We start from the raw sequence: 18,761 nt of genomic DNA, 5'->3' as shown, positions 1-18,761 counted from the left end.
AGGATTTATCCGATTGTTAACCTTAGGTCTCGAGGGATTAATCGAGGTACCATAAGCTGTTTGGACACCCCCATTACCAAAAAAAAAAAAAAAAAAAAGGAAAGAAAGAAAAAACGTTGATAATGATTTACCTCCATTTGTTTTGAAGATAGTTTCCACTTAACTGAGGTCTCCGTAAAAATATATTATTAGGCTCACGGAAACAAATTTAATTTTTTTAGTTTTGATGATCTTAATCAATTGATGGAGTAAATTCAAGAAGTGCTAACTATTTATGTATTTTAGTTTCCTAAGTTTACAAAGTCAGTCAATGACTTTCATATTTTGGTTATACAATTTTAATTAATTAAAATATTGGAATTTACACATAATTGAGTTAAAAATTTTTTTTTAACATGTAATAAATATTTGAAATTTTAATAACTTTATTAAATACATTACAATTATCCTTAATGAAATTTGATGAAAGTAATGATTTTCACACACTATAATCTCTGTTTTAAACCCACCAGACGGGTCCGATTGGGACTCGACAGCTTCTCCGTCCGGTTCAAGCTTTAGGGGGTTTTATGTAATATTTCAATTTATGGGACAAATTGATTTTATAGGGCTGTTTTGGATACTGTCAAAAGATTAGGGATTAAGGGTAATTTTGGGGTTTTTAAATAATAAAAATTTAGAGACTAATTAGAAAATTTTAGAGGTATTTTTGTAATATATTACAATTTAAGGGATATTTTAATTTTTTAAATAAAATTATTGTTGACGTCATCGATCAAACCAGTTGAACTAGTAACCTATAACCCGATCACCTTACCAAGTTTCACAAACGGGTCGGATTTTAAAACAATACTATAAATATTAATTTAGACGCAAAGTGTTTCACACTTGGTGGTTGGCCACTTTTTTATTTTTTTTTTAGTGAGAGAACATTTTTTCTTTCTTTTAAAATAGTTTAGTTTTTTCTTTTTCTTTGTCATTTTATGAAAGATCGTCTTCACAAAATATTTATTGGGTCTATGTTTCATCTTCTTTGTTTCTATTTTATAACAACTCCATACTAAATGTTGAATGTTAGACAACTCAGTGAATGGAAGAGACCAATCCTATACAGTAGACTTTTGGAGATCCCAAAATTATTTTTCCTCTACAGTTTTAATAAGCTGTAAACTTTTTCTGCTTTTCCCATGTGCGGTGGTTGAGAAAAAAACAGTAAGCACTATTGGTGAAAGTGACCAAGTTATTTTTGTTTTCAATTTTTTTTAATTTAAACTATGGACGGACGTTCGAACGGTTATTCAATAATGACATACGTCCGTCCATATTTGATAGATGACCGTTCATTCACGAAATATTTGTTAATATGTTACGTGACTGCATGACAGGTCATTCAACATAAAATTTTGGTGTAAATCTTCGGTGTTTGTAATATTATTCTATTAATAAGAGTATTACGGCTTGGTCATTTTTCTGCAGACAAAAGTAACCATAAACATCCACTAATGCGATAAAAGTGGTGCACTAATGAGATAAAAGTACCATAACATCTCAACAAAGGCAAGAAACGTGAAAGGGTAGGTAGATAGGCTCATGGTGATTGAACTTGGAATTGGAACCACGCACCAAAAGTTATACCCATTAGAAAAAGTCATAAAGGAATGCATGATAATAAAGTTGGAATCCCGTGTCTAAAAGTTTGAAGCGCAATATTTCCTCTTATATAAAGAAGACTAATTAATTAAAATTCTTTAAATTTGTACTAATAATGTTAATTGATGTATATATATGTTAACCAAAGATTCGCATACAAATATTACCGATTTATTATTTAGGACCTCATATTCAATTCCAATTTTACTATGTACTCTTATGACTTTAAGAATTTTTTTTTTTTTTTTTTTATAAGAAAGCAGAGTTGAATTGAGGTTTAAGTTATGACATAATTCATACAACATTTCTTAACTAATAGACGCAATATTTTAATACGTGTAGTGATATTTAAGGTATTCAAATATTTGAAAATATTTAGAATAATTCTTTGATAATGAACCCTTGAAACCTCACGCAGTTTCACTCTCAATCTTAATCAATATATGCGTAAAGAACAAAAGAAGTGAAGAAAACTATAATTTAATTGACGTGGTTTCAATCTCTAGTATGAATTCATTTTTACGCAGTCATTTTTCTATCCATCCACCAACCTCTATACTAAATATATATTTAATAAAAAAATATATTTTTAAACTTAAAATGATATATTAAAATTGCTTATTTGGTAAAACTTTAAATTTTGAGTTCTTCTAAAGTAAATATAAAAATAATGTTTATAGATCAAATTTAATTAAAAATATGATTAGCAATTATAAATTTTATTGGTGTTTGTGTAACCATAAAAAGTTTATATAATAAACTAAAATTGATGTGAAACGAAATGTAAATATATAATTTTTTTAGTCAAAATGGTAGCATAAATGTGAAATTAATATATGAATAGTTAAGCTAATAGTATGAAAATTTAAAATTAATATCGTAATTAAGAAGATGGAATTAGCATTAAACCATTCATTATATCAACAATTACAATATTAATTAATTAATATTTAATATTTATTTGCTAACATAATAAAAATGGTTAAAGTTACATCAATACCTTAACTATGGAAGGTTAGGTTAATTAATGGTTGTTATGTTATAGAAGTTGGATTATACAATCTGCACAAAGATGGTATTGGTAGGTTTAGTTGTGTTAATGATCTCTACTAGCTTACCTTTGTTATTATAAATGCATCTAGGCATTGGTTTTTGGAGGTGGAGATAGTCTACCGGCTTTTCTGGCTTGCCATTATATTCCTGGGATTAACTTGTTTTGGAAGTATTGTTCGAGGTCTGAAGACTAGTCGAGGTATGCGTAAACTGGTTCAGACATCTCTGATAAAAAAAAAAAAAAAAAATAGCTTATGCACCACGCAGTCGGCAGACCTTCATTACAAATTTCATACACATGGATGGAACCATCACCCATTCAAGGACGAATTTTAGAGCATCAAATGGGGTGTTTATTATTATATTCCTCAATATATTTTTTTATGTTTGTATAATAATTTTATATAAAATATTATTAACATATATTTGGTTAGAGGTTTGAATTTTAATTTAGAAGTTAACAAAATAAAAAAATAATAATTTTACATAAGTTTTAATTTACAAGTTAACGGAGTTAGGTGATGTTAGAACTGAAGATTTTTATACAAATAATAATTTATTATTTTCCACAAAAGTGCTATAAATGATAATTTAAGGCATGGATTTTCAACTTTGTAAATATAACATTAACATAAACGTGATTTCTTACTTTTGGATTTCTGTGAGTGATCAAGACGAACAATTATTAAGACAGTAAACTTGATATATATGAGGGATTTTAGCACATAACCGTTAATATATATGTGGTGTAATAAAAGAGATTTTTATTATATATCTATTATCTTGTCAACTCCTCCCATGCATTCCATAACAATTACAGAATAAAACTCCCTGAAAATGTTTTAAACTCAGAATAAAGAAAAATATATCTTAAATAGTAAAACAACTGAAGTATATATATTAAAAATTCATTCATCTTAGCGCCCAAGGAGGAAGAGTTGCGCCACAATGATGAAAAAGTTTCTTCATGGAAACTCCATGGAGAAAATGATGATTGTTGTTCATAGGACAGGGTAGAGTATGATGAACAAACGGTCATGTGATTGGTTTGAATCTTAGTAGTAGTTGGCTTTACGGTTCTTTAAACTCTAATAGCACCCTTTTCCACCTTTCTCACCTTCAAAAACTTAATTTTAAAGTAAGTATCAGAAAGATTCTTAAGTTTTTGAAGGTTGGAAAGTGGAAAAAGGTGTTATTGGAGTTGAAAGAACTGTAAAGCCAACTGCTACGAAGGTTTAGGCCAATCACATGACCAGTTTACTCATCATACTCTACACTATCCCATGAACCAACTTTTGGATAAGCAAAACGTTCAATAGAAGTTAATGATAAAGCTTTCCTTAAATTGAAATTAGTCATTAAGAGCATGCACTGCAAAGGTTGACGAATTCATGCAGAGTAGTGTGTAGAAAAAGAAAAGGAGTGAGATGGAGAAGAGGGGAATTAACCAGGTGATGACGCAAGTAGGGAATGAATGGGGCCGTTGATAGAGCGACACGTGGGGAACAGAAACGAATGAGGTGTTGACACGTGGGTGGGGACTGTGTTGACACAACGATACAAAAAGTGATTTTTCTTTACACGATATGCATCTTTGAGTAACACTGTCCAGCTCCAGCCAGTCTCTTCCCACTAAACTTACATGATCATTATTTTCCATATTTGGTGGAGTAATTCCTCTTACATACAGAAGACTAATTAATCAAAATTCTTTAAACTTTGTACTAATAATCTTAATTGATGTATATATGTTAACGAAAGATTCGCATAGAAAAAAATATAGATATAATAATAATAATTATTATTATTATGTCCTTTTAGGACCTCAAATTCAATTCCAATTTTGTTACTCTTATGACTTTAAGAAATTCTTTTCTAAGAAAGTAGAATTTGAATAAGGTTTCAGTCGTGACATAATTCATGCAAATAATAGACTTTATTTTTAATGGGTTAGTGATATTTAGGGTATTCAAAGTTATGCATAATTTCAGTTTAGCCAGTTAGGTTATTTGTTTTCAATGGTCACCTAGATCAGGTAAATATGATTACAAATTATACTAAAAAAAAGTGAAAAATATATGCATTTGCTAAAACTAGACAAGGGTTGGTCTGGAAAGCCAAAGTTTTAGGTTCCAAATCTTTGAAAATGTCAATTTAATTCATTAAGTGAACATCTAAAATTATTCTTTGATAATGAAATCATGAAATCTTACACGATTTTACTTTACCTTTTCTTTGAGAAAATTCATGAATATTTAATGCATCTAGCTAAATATATACAACAATCATTTTCTTGTCTAAACACGTCTCTTAACTCTTTTTAAAATCTAAACCAAAATTTTGGATGAGGGATCCACCAAAAGATGGGCATTCTTGCATTCATAATTTCATAAATTTGGATGAGAGATCAATTATTGATGCCCAAATGGTGGGTTTCCACTTTTATGGAAAATAAAATTGGCAATAGGACAACCATATAAATGCTTTTACCAACCATGAAAGACATTTTGGTTAATTACACGAAAATGCATAATTTCACGCGGTTTTATCAACAGTTGGAAAGTTGATGTATTTGCTAAAACTAAAGAAGGGTTGGCCTGGAAAGCCAAGTTTTAGGCTTCGTATCTTTGAAAATATCTAGAATTAATTATTTGATAATGAAACCATAAAATCTCACGCGGTTTCACTTTCAATCTCAATTAATATATGCGTAAAGAAGAAGGGAAGTAAAAAAGACTATAATTTAATTGATGCGGTTTCAGTCTCCAGTATGAATTTATTTTTATGCGATCATTTTTCTTTCCATCTAGCAACCTCTATACTAAATATATATTTAATAAGAAATATATTTTTAAACTTAAAATAATATATTGAAATTTCTTATTGGGTAAATCTTTAAATTTTTGAGTTTTTTTTTTAAAGTAAATATAAAAATAATGATTATGAATTAAATTTAACTAAAAATATGATTAGCAATATAAATTTTATTAATGTTTTTGTAACCATAAAAAGTTTATATAATATTAAACAAAATGTAAATCTATAAATTTTTTAGTCAAAATGGTAGCATAAATGTGAATTTAATTAATATATGAATAATTAGGCTAATAGTATGAAAATTAAATATTAATATTATAAGAAGATGGAATTAGCATTAAGCCATTCATTATATGAACAATTACAATATTAATTAATTAATGTTTAATATTTATTTGGTAACCACCGTTGGAGGGTGGCTAAAAGTCGTCATAATGGTGCACGACCGAGTAGATTTGGCCTGTCGTGCGCCGATTTGGCCTTTTCCAATCATATTTACCATGGATTTGATCGGAAAATGCCAAATCTACAGTCAAATATCGTTGTTGACAGCCAGATTTGGTCACAAGTTTAAAAATAGTTAAATAGAATAAGATTGAATTTTGAGAATAGAAAAATAAATATGTATTTTGGCTAAGATAGGAATAGGATAGGGAAACAAACGCAACCTATGATATTTAGAAACTAATAGGAAAAATGGTTCAAGTTGATGATATTGTCGTATTGAAAAAACCAATTGTCACAGCTCATACAGATCATATAATTTCATAAAGACTGACTCTAACAAGATAATTCTTGTGACTTAATACAATTTTTAAAATTTATTTTCCAATGGGGCAAGAAGTCAACACATAAATTATTTAACATAGAACCAAGCCGTGGAAGAAAGATTGGAAATCAATATTACTTCTCAAAAGCATTAATTTCATTAACGCAAATATGTGAACATATCAATTTCTTTTTGGTTGTTAGTTTACGAAATAACATTTTCCCTGCAACAGTTCTCTTCATTTGCCATCACTTGATGGATTTCCCTTTCAGAATTTTAATAGTATTCAGGACTTTAATACAATTTCCCCTTAGGTCTAACAAAATAACATTTTCTCTCTTTAGATATTACAAATAATCTATACAATTTCCAGCTGAAATTTCCTTGTCTTGAAAGTCCAATAATTTTTGTTTTCGAGTAACCTCGGTAAATGTATTAGGAGAAGAAAAGAATGATACGGAAATACGGGAGTAACCCTTAAACTTGCAAACCCTTGGACAGGCCCAAGGGGTAAACACCAAAACAGATTCCCATAAAAAACAGCCTACACACTCGACCTAGACAGACCTAGGCCTGTACAAATGGAAAGGTTATACAACTGAAAAAAAACAAAGGCAGTAGCCCAAAAACAGTGGGCATAGCCTGGCTACACTAAGAAGAGCACAGGCCCAAACAAATACGTAAAGGCGGTCCCAGCCCGAAAAAGGAGAAAGGCACACCACAGCCCACGGAGAAATGGACAGCAGGTCCCCCTTCCCAAGGACCAGCATGGCCCAAAACAAAGTAACCCAGTCTTCCCAAACCCAATAATCCTTGTCCAGCCCGGAAAGAACCAGCCGCCATAAAACACCACCCCAAGTTAGACTTCAGAGTTCAGCCCAAATCTTTCCGATATTTAACCAACTCATAATCCCTCTCCTCTCCAGCACACCATAAAAGAGCAGCCCACGTTCCCTCTTGCTAAAATCCTTCGAGCTAACACACCACGGCAAAAACCACTTCTTCCACAATAATAAACCTTCCTAATTGACTCACATGATTATGTAGGTTATACTTATTTAATAATTGAAACGGAAGAACTAAATTTCTATAACTAAAACAATAATAGTCTTTTTTGTTCTTTCAACTCTAATAGTACTCATTTCTTCCTTTCCCACCTTCAAAAACTTGTTTATTATACGTATCAGTGATGGAACGAGAAAATGAGAAAAAAAATATGAAAAAAACTTGACATTAATTAACCGTTAAAGGAACAAGCATATTTTATATAATAATTATTGATCTATCTCCGATTTTCTATATGTTTTGTAAGAGATATGTTAAATTTTGCTAATGTTTTTGTAACCAAAAAAAGTTTATATAATAAACTACTATTGATATTAAACGAAATGTAAATCTAATTTTTTTTTTCGGTCAAAATGGTAGCATAAATGTGAAATTAATGTATGAGGCTAACAATATGAAAATTAAAAATTAATATTATAAAAGATGGAATAAGCATTAAGCCATTTATTATATGAACAAATACAATATTAATTAATTAATATTTAATATTTATTTGGTAACATAATAAAAATGGTAAAATTATACAAGTAATTTCTCAGGGTAGTCAGCGGTGCAATTTCTTAAGTCAAAATTGGTTGGCGGCCTGGTGGCTACATTTCTCATTGCTTCTTGCCACTGTTCATGATTCTAAAAGCATGCATGGAATGGAAGTATGAGGAATCACTTTTCCAAGACCTATGCATCAATAAAGTGCAATGTGGGGGTCTAAATCATACGAGGCCTTATTAGGCCCAAATAGGAATGTTCCACAATGCCAGCCCAACCTTGCTATCCAATTTCGGTTGGATCAACATCTGAGCTTGTGACTTAGGTCGAATCATGACCTCCAGATCCAGCTTCCCTCCAGAATGGGTGACTCTAGCAGCGCACCTAAGGCCAGGCCTTTCGGACCAAGGTAAGTTGCATTTTTCCTGTTTTACTTTATCCTAATTCGCCCAAGATTTCGAATCTTAGGCCGATTAAGACTCTTGTTACTATTAAGTCAAGTGAATCATGATCTTTCCTATCCACGAGACCTCTTCTCTCAAGGATTCAGAGTTCTATTAGGATACAAAGATCCTACAACTACTATATAAACAGAGGTTGCTCCCCTATTTAGGCATGCAGCCTCAACACTACCTACCTAAACCTGCGCTTTTACTCCTAAGAGCTATCCTACTACAACGTGGTTCTAGTCTTCGACTTGGCCTTTGGTAACCCCTCCTTTCCCTACCCTCACTGAAATCACCTTATTTAACCTTACTGACTTGAGCGTTTGAGTGCCTACGGCATACAGCAGACACCACATCGATGTCCAAGTAAGCTCCACGTTTGTTTGCCCTTTGTGCAGGTACAACGCATTGTCAGTGACCTCAATCTCACAGGATCAAACCCTACTTCCGTACATGCAAAATTAGGTACTTGAACATAGTGAAACAAAATTTCACTCAATAGGTGGCATTGACTATGTGATATAATAAGAAATTCATTTATATTCACCCAACATTTTTCTTTTTTACGCACAAAATTTTACTCCATTTACTTTAGGGCCAGTTTGGTATGCTTATATGCAATTAAAGTCAAGGGTACATAAGTAAAATTTTTAGGTGAGTTGGGTTTACCATCTCCTTTATGTATCTATCTAGTAAAATTTTGTCACAATTAGTTAAGAGTTATAAATTACTTTTAGATAATCCAAAAAAAAAAAACACTTTCTTAATAATCTTTTAATTAATTAATCATAACTTTTTAATTTCTTTGAACAACTCAGTGAACAAATAAGTTGATGAGGAGAGTCTTGATTTTTAATTAAGTTGTTAATTAACTAATGATTAACAAAAATCATTCACAAATTAAAGAATCTCTAAGGCTTGAAAGTGAGAGAAAAGATGAATTGATTGTTAAGATAAGTTTAGAAAACGAGTGTTAATTAATTATGGTGGAGAATTAAAGTAAACCATTTTAGAAACATATCACATCCAATTTTCTAGATTGTTGTGGGTCTCCATAATCATATAGAGAAATTTCATGTGCTCAAAAGAGGCATAAAGTTGAAGATGAATATGTGCATGGAAAACTAAAAGAAAAAAGAGTATTATTATTTGTTACACCTAAAAAATCAGGGCTGACGTAAGCTTACATTAGCTAGCTCTAATCAGAGTTCAGGAAGACTTTGCGCTGTCCAGGAGCTGCTACGTCGCCCTAGGATAGAAAGAATATGGCTGTCACCAACTTGACAGATTCAAGTTTTGTTTATGAGTGAATGGCAGCCGCACACCTATCCAAGCCCTAGGTAATTTGAAGATATTTCCTAAGTTATCAGCTAATAGGAGGCAAGGAAGGATTTGCATGACATCTACCTACTTTACTTTGAATTCCTCTACTATAAATAAAGGATTTCCCTTCTCATTTTCGGGATTCTAATACAAAAAACTCACATTCTGATTGTAATCTATATTCTCAGAGCAAAGATAACTTGCGAGAAAGAGATTGACTTGATATTCTATCTGAATAATCAGTTATTGTACCTCTGCTCGCTGTTCGCTATACGTGACCTCTTATAATCTCTCATATATAAAAGAACAGTGGACGTAGGACTTGCGTTAAGCATCCGAACCACTTTGAAATTCGTCTTTCATTTATTATTTAATCTTTGCATTATATTATCTACAATTATTCACGTGTAATTTCTAAGACCATCTTAACACTTTGCACGTGCGAATTGTTGGTGTCAAAATCAAGCATCAATAGTTTGGCACTAGAAGGAGGGGTCTAATTTAGTATCCGCTCTTTATCAAGAATCTCTGATCAATCAGTTTCACTCGCGAACAAATGACTTGTGGTTTTGAAACCGAGCGAACTAGCCCTAACAACGAGGAGATCCCTCAGGTAAATGATGATACTTCTTCTGAAGTACCTCCAATTCCATAAAGTACTGCGACATATATTCCCTCGAGCTCACAACTCAATCCAGTTGTGATGAGTTATCTAGAGAGGTTCAACAATACTCTCCAAACGGTTAGCCGAAGGCTAGATCGTTTGGATCAAGTCATACCGCCTGATTCTGACAAGACGGTACCGCAGCCAAAGACGCCTATAGGTTGCGCTAAATCATGGAAATGGACGAAAGCCCATGCCACACGCACTATAGTGCGTAAAGACAAGAGAAAACATGTGGCAGATGATGGCAAAATGGCTCTAAGGGACTAGCGAATACCGGTCATGAAGTAGGTAGGATACTTGTGGTTTTGCGACTTGGTGGTATCTCGCATCATGAGCCATCCCACGCCATATTGCATGGGCACCCCCAAAAGAGTGTAAGGTAGGGAGAATCCCATTATCGTTGGCGTGATGGTTTTAACTACCGTGGAGGTTGGTATAGCTCCCCTGGCCATTCAGTGCCTTCACATGGCTCCAGCCAGCGTATGTCAAGGCATGCCGAAGGCTCCGGCCGAGGTGAAGAAAAGTACAATCTGTGATTTTTCCTCAACCACAATCATGAGAGGCACACCCACGTTGCGAAAAATGATCCCCAAGTAGCTCCGCTTTCTTAGACTGAAGAGTTACAACGAGCTCTAGATCAGCTTAGAGCTCAATAAAATGAGCTTGGGCAGGTTGCTAAGGCGTCTCTTTTGTCTCCAGCAATGTTGATTGCTCCTCTCCCTCAAGATTTAGAATGCCCAACATGTGAGCATTCGATGGGAATTCTAATCCACAGGATCATCTCTATGAGTTTAATGATCTCATAGAGCTTCACCAAGTTTCTAACTTGGCTAAATGTCGCTGCTTAGCAGTGACTCTAACTGCCCATGCCAACCGCTAGTTTAGATAGCTTACACTAGGATCTATTAACTCGTAGTAGCAGATGAGTTCGTTATTTTTGAGACACTTCTATGCTAATAGGAAGTTCTCAATGTCGTTGAGCTATCTGAGCAATATAAGGCAGGAAAGGAATAAGTCCCTCCAGTCCTTTATTAACAGGTTCCACAGGGAGCTGAATACGGTGGCTAAAACACCCGAAGATTCAGTTCGGACTCTTATTATCGCAAAAGTTCACTCGCAAACCGACCTATGGAAAAAGCTGCAATCTGAGGATGATATTTCCCTCAATCGCTTCTATAATCTTACTTAAAAATATCTCTTGATCGAGAATTCCATGGCCACTCTGAATCGCCATGACTCCGGTCCTTCGACTAGTGCTCCTAGTCAGAGGGAGAGAAATCAGGGGGAGAATAGTAGAGGAACTGATCGTAAATGGGCTAATGACAATCAACAAAAGGGAAAGAAACAACAGTTTGAGCCTAAGAAATCTTATGCCCAAGTTCCTCGTCGTGATCGCGACAAAAATCAGTATACTCCATTAAATGCATCGGTATCAGCTATTCTGGATAAATCAAAAGAAGCTAATCTGCTCATAGAGCCAAAGCCCATGAATAATCCCCCTTTAGCAAGGAACAATAAGAAATATTACCGTTATCATCGGGATATTGAGCACCATACCGATGAATGTTAGGCTTTTAAGCAGGCAATTAAAGACATAATTAAAAATGGGCACTTCAAGGAGTATGTTGATGGTCTAACTCCCATTCGGGAAAAGGATCAAAGGGACTAAGGGAAGAAATGCCGTGGTCGAAAGGGTCTCCAACTCGTTGGGATCATATTTGGAAGACCACATCTCACGAGGAATTCTTGAAGTGCTTAGAAAAGGTACGCTTGAGAAGCTCGCCAAGACCTTGTGAGTGTAATAAGTACGGCGTCATAACCTGTTAAGGTGCGCAGAGAAGAGGAGATTACCTTCTCAGAAAAAGATGCAGTACGATTGCATCACCTCTATGAGGATGCACTCGTTATTGCGCCTAAAATAGGTCGATGTGAAGTCTATAAGATGTTGGTGGATAATGATAGCACCGTGAATATCCTATTTTAGCGAGCATTTGAGGAAATTAGTTGGACGAGGCAGATCTGAAGCCTGCCTCTATCCCCCTTTATGGTTTTACAGGGGATCATCTGATTCCCAAGGAAACAATTATACTTCTTGTCACTTTGGGTGAGACCTATAAAGTGACTAAGATGACAGAGTTTTTGGTGGTAGATTGTCTGTCCGCTTTCAATGGCATTTTGGGCCGACCTTTACTACGGAACTTCAAAATTGTCACCTCCATATATCATCTGAAGGTGAAATTTTCCACTCCAATAGGATATGGCGAAGTTAAGGGGTCTCAGCGTGAATCTTGTAACTGCTATGTAAAAGCAGTACAAATGACATGCAAAGGGAAAAGGAAGCCAATGGGCATTCCTAAGAAGGCTATGATAATCAACAGGATCGAACCACAGCCAAGTCCAGTGGAAGACAACATAAATCCTCGTGTTCAGGAGGAGTGTTCCCACAGTGGGTCTATTGAGATTCTATCTACGGTATCAATCAACCAAAATGAGTCCACTCGGGTATTGACAATTAGAAGCAATCTCAGCCCTCAACTCCATGTAGAACAAGCTTCTTCAGACAGAATATTGATGTTTTTGCATGGCCTCATGTTGACATGGTCGAGATCAGCTCAAATGTAATATGTCATGCACTCAACATCAACAGTGCAATCAAGTCTGTTTGCTAGAAGAGAAGAGCCATGGACCAAGAGTGTTATGTTGCTCTTAAGATTGAGGTGGATAAACTCCTTTCAATTGGTTCATTTGGGAGGCTTATTACCTGAGTTGGGTCGTCAATCCTATTTTGGTGAAGAAACCCAATGACAAATGGCGAACTTGCATTGATTTCACTAACCTTAACAAAACTTGTTCGAATGACAGTTTCCCTTTGCCCAAATCAATCAGCTCGTTGATGCCACTTCCATGCATGAGCTGTTAAGCTTCATGGATGCCTACTTGGGGTATAATCAGATCTCGACGTACACGTCTGACGAGGAGCATAACTCGCTCATTACAGATTGAGGACTGTACTGTTATAAGGTCATGCCTTTTGGTCTGAAAAGTGTTGAGGCAACTTATCAGCGTTTGGTTAACCGTATGTTTTTTGAGTAGATCGGGAAATCAATAGAAATCTATGTCGATGACATGCTGGTCAAGTCGCATGTCACTTCAGATCACATAGCCAATCCCGCAGAGATGTTTGACACACTCTGGAGATATATGATGAAACTTAATCCACTTTCGGGAAAATTCTTAAGATATATGGTTAACAATTGGGGAATTGAAGTCAACCTCAAAAAGGTCCAAGCTCTCCTGAATATGAAAAGTCCTGCCAACAGAAAGCAAGTTCAGAGCTTGAATGAGAGAATAACGGCTCTCAGTCGCTTCATATCAAGAGCAACATATCGTTGTTTGCCGTTCTTTAATGTACTTAGGGCCAACAAGAGATTTGAATGAACTTCAGAATGTGAGCGAGCCTTCCAAAGTATAAAAGAGAATCTTGGAAAGCCACCTCTCTTGTCCAAGCCTTTTCCCAAGGAAATTTTATTTCTCTACTTGTCTATCTCTCAGTATGTGATTAGCGCAACTCTCATTTGGGAAGAAGGCAAAATTCAGTAGGCAGTATATTACACGAGCAAGCGACGACTAGATACCGAGACATGGTATCTAAAGATGGAACGATAAACTTATGCCTTGCTGATCGCTTCTAGGAAGTTGTGACTTTATTTTCAAGCTCACACCATTCATGTATTGACCAATTACCAACTCAGACAAGTTCTTCAAAAGTCAAAGGCTTCGGCTAAGTTGATTACGTGGGCTATGAAACTGAGTCAATTTGATCTGCATTACAGACCGAAGACAACAATTAAAGGGTAGGTTGTTGCTGATTTTATTTTGGAGTTCTCTCATTAACCAGATCAGGAATCCAAACAGCCAGCCAACGAAGTTGTCCAGGAAACTGTTTGAAACTTGTCAACCTGGAGCCTCTATGTTGATGGGTCTTAGAATAAGAGAAGAGTCGGAGCTGGTCTTTTGCTCATCAATCTCGAAGAGACTTGCATTTATGGAGCCTTTAAGTTTAGGTTCAAGGCTATGAATAATGAGGCTGAGTATGAGGTGCTATTTACTGGTCTGCAACTTGCAAGAGAAATGGGCTCAGATATGATCGACATTAATAGCGACTCCCAACTGGTTGTCAATCAGATTTTGGGAGAATATCAAGCCAAAGAGGAGAATATGATTAGTTATTTGAAGAAAGCCAAGGCCGTATTCGAGCACTTCAAACATTATATGATCAAGCAAATTTCGAGAGACAATAATTCTATCATGGATGCTTTGGAAAATATTTCCTCATTGCTAGATTTCAATGCCCCAGATAGTATTTCAGTTTGATATATCAAGATTCCCAGCATCAGCTCGCTTGATCAAGCCGTAGCTACAACCGAGTCTATTTCATGGATGACTTCAATTGTTCAATATCTCCGAGATGGGATTTTGCCCGACAGCAAGACTAAAGCAAGACTCTTGTGAACTAAGCTGCTCGTTACACACTTATTAGGGATTAGCTATATAAGCAAGGGTTTAGCACTCCCTTATTCTGATGTGTAACCGATGATGAAACAGACCATATCATGAGAGAGATACATAAAGGGATATATAGTAATTACACTACTGCACGATCCCTCACCGATAAATTATCCGTCAGGGATATTATTAGTCTCTACTTCACAAAGATGCATTCGAATTTGTGAAAAAGTGTGATAAGTGCCAGAGATTCGCGAACATCTCGTGAGCTCTTTCCCACCAGCTAACGACAATAACCAGTCCTTGGCCATTCTCTATGTGAAAAATTGATCACATTGGACCCATGCCAACTGGTAAATGGGGTGTCAAGTATGCAGTAGTCGCAGTGAATTATTTCACTAAGTGGGTCGAAGTAGAACATTTGGCTGCGATCACTACAAAGAAGCTCAAAGACTTTATCTTCAATAATATAGTGTACCGCTATTGGATTCCTTATAACTCATCTCAGATAATTGGAAACAGTTCAGTAATGAGGAATTCGAGTAGTTTTGCAAAGAGCTAGGAATTCATAAAAAAATCACTTCAATAGCAAGACCGTAAGCCAATGGTCAGGTTGAAGCTATCAACAAGACTATCAAGCACACATTGAAGGTAAAGCTTGGCGTAACCAATGGCAGTTGTGCCAGTGATCTCCTAGAAGTTCTATGGGCATATAGAACAACTCCGAGAACCTCTACTTCATAAACACCCTTCTCGCTAGCATATGATTGAGAGACAATGATTCTAGTGGAAGTAGGGACTAGTTCACTTCAGAGGGAATTTTTCAATGAAATAGACAATGAAGCACTCTTACGTGCAAGTCTAAACTTAGTTGAAGAACACCATGACAAGGCTCGATTAAGGATAGCTTCCTACCAACAACAGACAAAAAGATTCTTTGACTCTAAAGTCGGGAGAAGAGACTTTCGGGTTGGTGACCTAGTTTTGAAAGAAGTCCTTCTCGGCACAAGAGAACCAAGTGCGGGGGTATTAGGAACTAACTGGGAAGGTCCATATCAAGTCGCTAATGTAATACGACCTAGAACGTATCACCTCAAAAGGTTTAATGGTTTTAAAGTGCCGCGAGCTTGGAATGCTAAACATCTTCACCCTTATTATTAGTAATTCTAAACTCGCTTATAGGTTGATTTACTTATTGTTCCAATTCTTCTCAAAGGAATACTTGTGTCGTAATCTCAAGTTTTTAATAATCTTGTTCTTTATAACATTTTGCAAGTTTAATGATCGGATATGCTATATTTGTTTTATGAAGTGTTTAAGTTATAAAAGTGCTATCACAAGTGATCAAAAATTCCTTTATGTATATTCAATAAATGTGTACAAGGAATGGCAAGGAGCTACATTAGCAAAAGATAAGCAAAAAAGACTTCGTTCAAGCAGATAAGAGAGTGATCACTGATCTTCGTTTTCGGGATCCCTGGGTGCGACCTCTTGGTCGTTTGGCTGATCGCTAACCTCTGGGTCGATTACACGATCTTCATGAATATCTATTTTTGACTGATCGTCCTCCGGGGGAGGTTCTTGTTCCTCTCGTTGTTAGACCTTTTTGGCCTAGAGCATAGAAACAAGAATTGCTTGGTAATCATCAAAGAGGTTGGAGATATCCATTTTTGGATTTCTCGACCGCAAGCTGTATATAGCTTGTATTGCCCAGTGAGTAGCCTTCCTTTCAAGCTCAAGGTTCGGCACCTCATTTGTTCGTTCAACGAAGTGACTCACCCTTGAGCTAGCTTGAGATCTGTCTACAGCGCCCTCTTCTACTTTTTGGAGTTTTCTTGCAACTCAACTCGAGTCTTTTCTATTGCTTTTTCACGTTTTAAGCTCGTTTGCATCTCCTTTCCTCTTTGGCTCAACTCCTTAGTAAGCCTCACTATTGTTCATTGGAACTCTTTATTTTCATTAGTCTTCTTCTCAAGCTTAACCTTGTTGAAGTCTGATGCTCGCAGAGTATCAGGTATAGATTCATCTGAACTTGAGCAACTTTTGCCTTTGAATGTAAAGCCGTGAGATCTTGCTTTAGTTTGACATTTTCTCCCTTCAGTTCGTGAAGTTTGTCGGCATAGTCCATATCCATCTTTTGTTGAGCCACATTCAAGGCAAGCAAAGACTGCATGGATAAGGAATGGAAAGTTAGTTTTTTTCAAAGTTCTTAAAAAACTAAGGCTTCGACTGGTAAGGATGAGTTCTCGAAGAGAATGAGTCACTTTACCTAACTTTGTATTTGGAGTGCAGTGGCCACCAGGTCGGTGGGTTAAGAAGCCACGAACCCGTCAAAGGCTATGGCAAGTTGACATTCTAAGAGGGTGTAAACCATCGACTGTAAATGTTCCAGTAGTTGCCCTAATGAATCCAACACAAACGGGTCTAGCCTCGTGGGGCAGGTGCCCCTTCAACCCGTTGCTCACCTACTTCCTTTTGGGCAGCTGTGGTCGCTCTTTCTCCTTTTTGTGAGCTCTCAGGAGTAGTCAAAGTCTTGGGAACATCCCTCGAGGATGCCCCCATAGAGAAGACTTGGTAAGGCGGGAGCCTACCTGGCAATACCCCGAAGCCTTCTGATTTAGATTCAATGTCTTCTTTGGTGGGTAATTGCTTTCCTTTCTTGATGGCCTATGGTCTTCTTCTTCGAAGCAAAAGCAGTCGGGAGCTGAGGAGCTTCTTTGCGTCACTCTGTAGATTATTGTCTTTCGGCACCAATTTGCATCCCCCCCATAGGGATACCACTGGAGGTCACTTCGACTGGTTCGGTCGGGTTAATTCTGGGGAATGCGAACCCCCCAAGTTTTTTCGTCGTCTTTAGGACCTTTGGTGGCATAGTTGCTGCATGGCATGAAAAGGTATCAGTAAGAAAAGTTTTCTTTTGTTAGTAAAAGACTTAAAATTCTTCTACATATGAAGTTACTTATGGGATAGAGCTTCTAAGGATGCTTTGGGGTTGAAAAACCCATACTTTCGAAGATTGGTGGTAGTCACGAGCAGCCTCACATCGCGACTGTAGTCAGGCAATCGACCAAATGCCTCAATGCGGCTAAAATTAGCTAACTCTGACAACCTAATCATTTTGTTTTTTGCAAGAAAGCAAAAAATTCATTAGCCTTATTTATCAAGGAAGAATTAAAGATAGAGGATAAGTGGTTTGGAAGTTAAAAGGAAAACTTACTCGATTCCCTAAATTTACAGACTCCATCATACTTGAAGAAGAAATACTTGGTTTCATAAGCTCTATTGTTGGGGTAACCAAATATCCCTCCTTGATCATTTATCGCTTAGAGAGGTAGTATGAATCTTTGTCTTTACTCCTCTTTAGATAATAGGCGTAGCCGAGTTCCACTGCTGTTGGCACACCAAGGTTGTTTTTGCCAAATACAATATACATATCGACTGTTATCATATATGCATTAGGCGTCAACTGGAATAGTGCAATCTGAAAGTGATCGAGGATCAACTTGATGTAGGGATGAAGGGGTATCCTCACCCCACATGTGAAGATCGCTTTCAAGATCACAGCCATTCCCTCGGGAGGATCCAAAGTAGTGTGTGACTTGTGTTGGTAGATGTTTACATTGATCGCAAATTGGTCTATCACTTTTTGTATCTCATCCCCTGTAACTGTTGTTCATATCGCATGTCCAGGACCTGCCAAGGTGCCCAATGATTGCAAGCTTTCCTTTCTTGTTGTTCTTACCTCAAGAGCGTCCATTGCTTTTAAAGTTTGAAAATGTCCGACATGTAGAAGTGACTCAGTCTTCGTACACATTGCCTCGTATGACGACTTAAAAGAGTAAAAAAAAAAAAAAACCATAATTTCTCTTCCATGAACCCTAAAAACCCTAAAGATTCTTAAGGGTGGTTTTCTAAGGATATGTGCCCTAAGTTTCTACTCTTAAAAGTGTTTCTTTTCAAACACTACCCGAGAATGTTC

Source organism: Pistacia vera, unplaced genomic scaffold (assembly GCF_008641045.1).
Source record: "Pistacia vera cultivar Batoury unplaced genomic scaffold, PisVer_v2 Contig712, whole genome shotgun sequence".
Taxonomy (NCBI): Eukaryota; Viridiplantae; Streptophyta; class Magnoliopsida; order Sapindales; family Anacardiaceae; genus Pistacia; species Pistacia vera.
Note: the sequence above shows the minus strand (reverse complement) of the source record.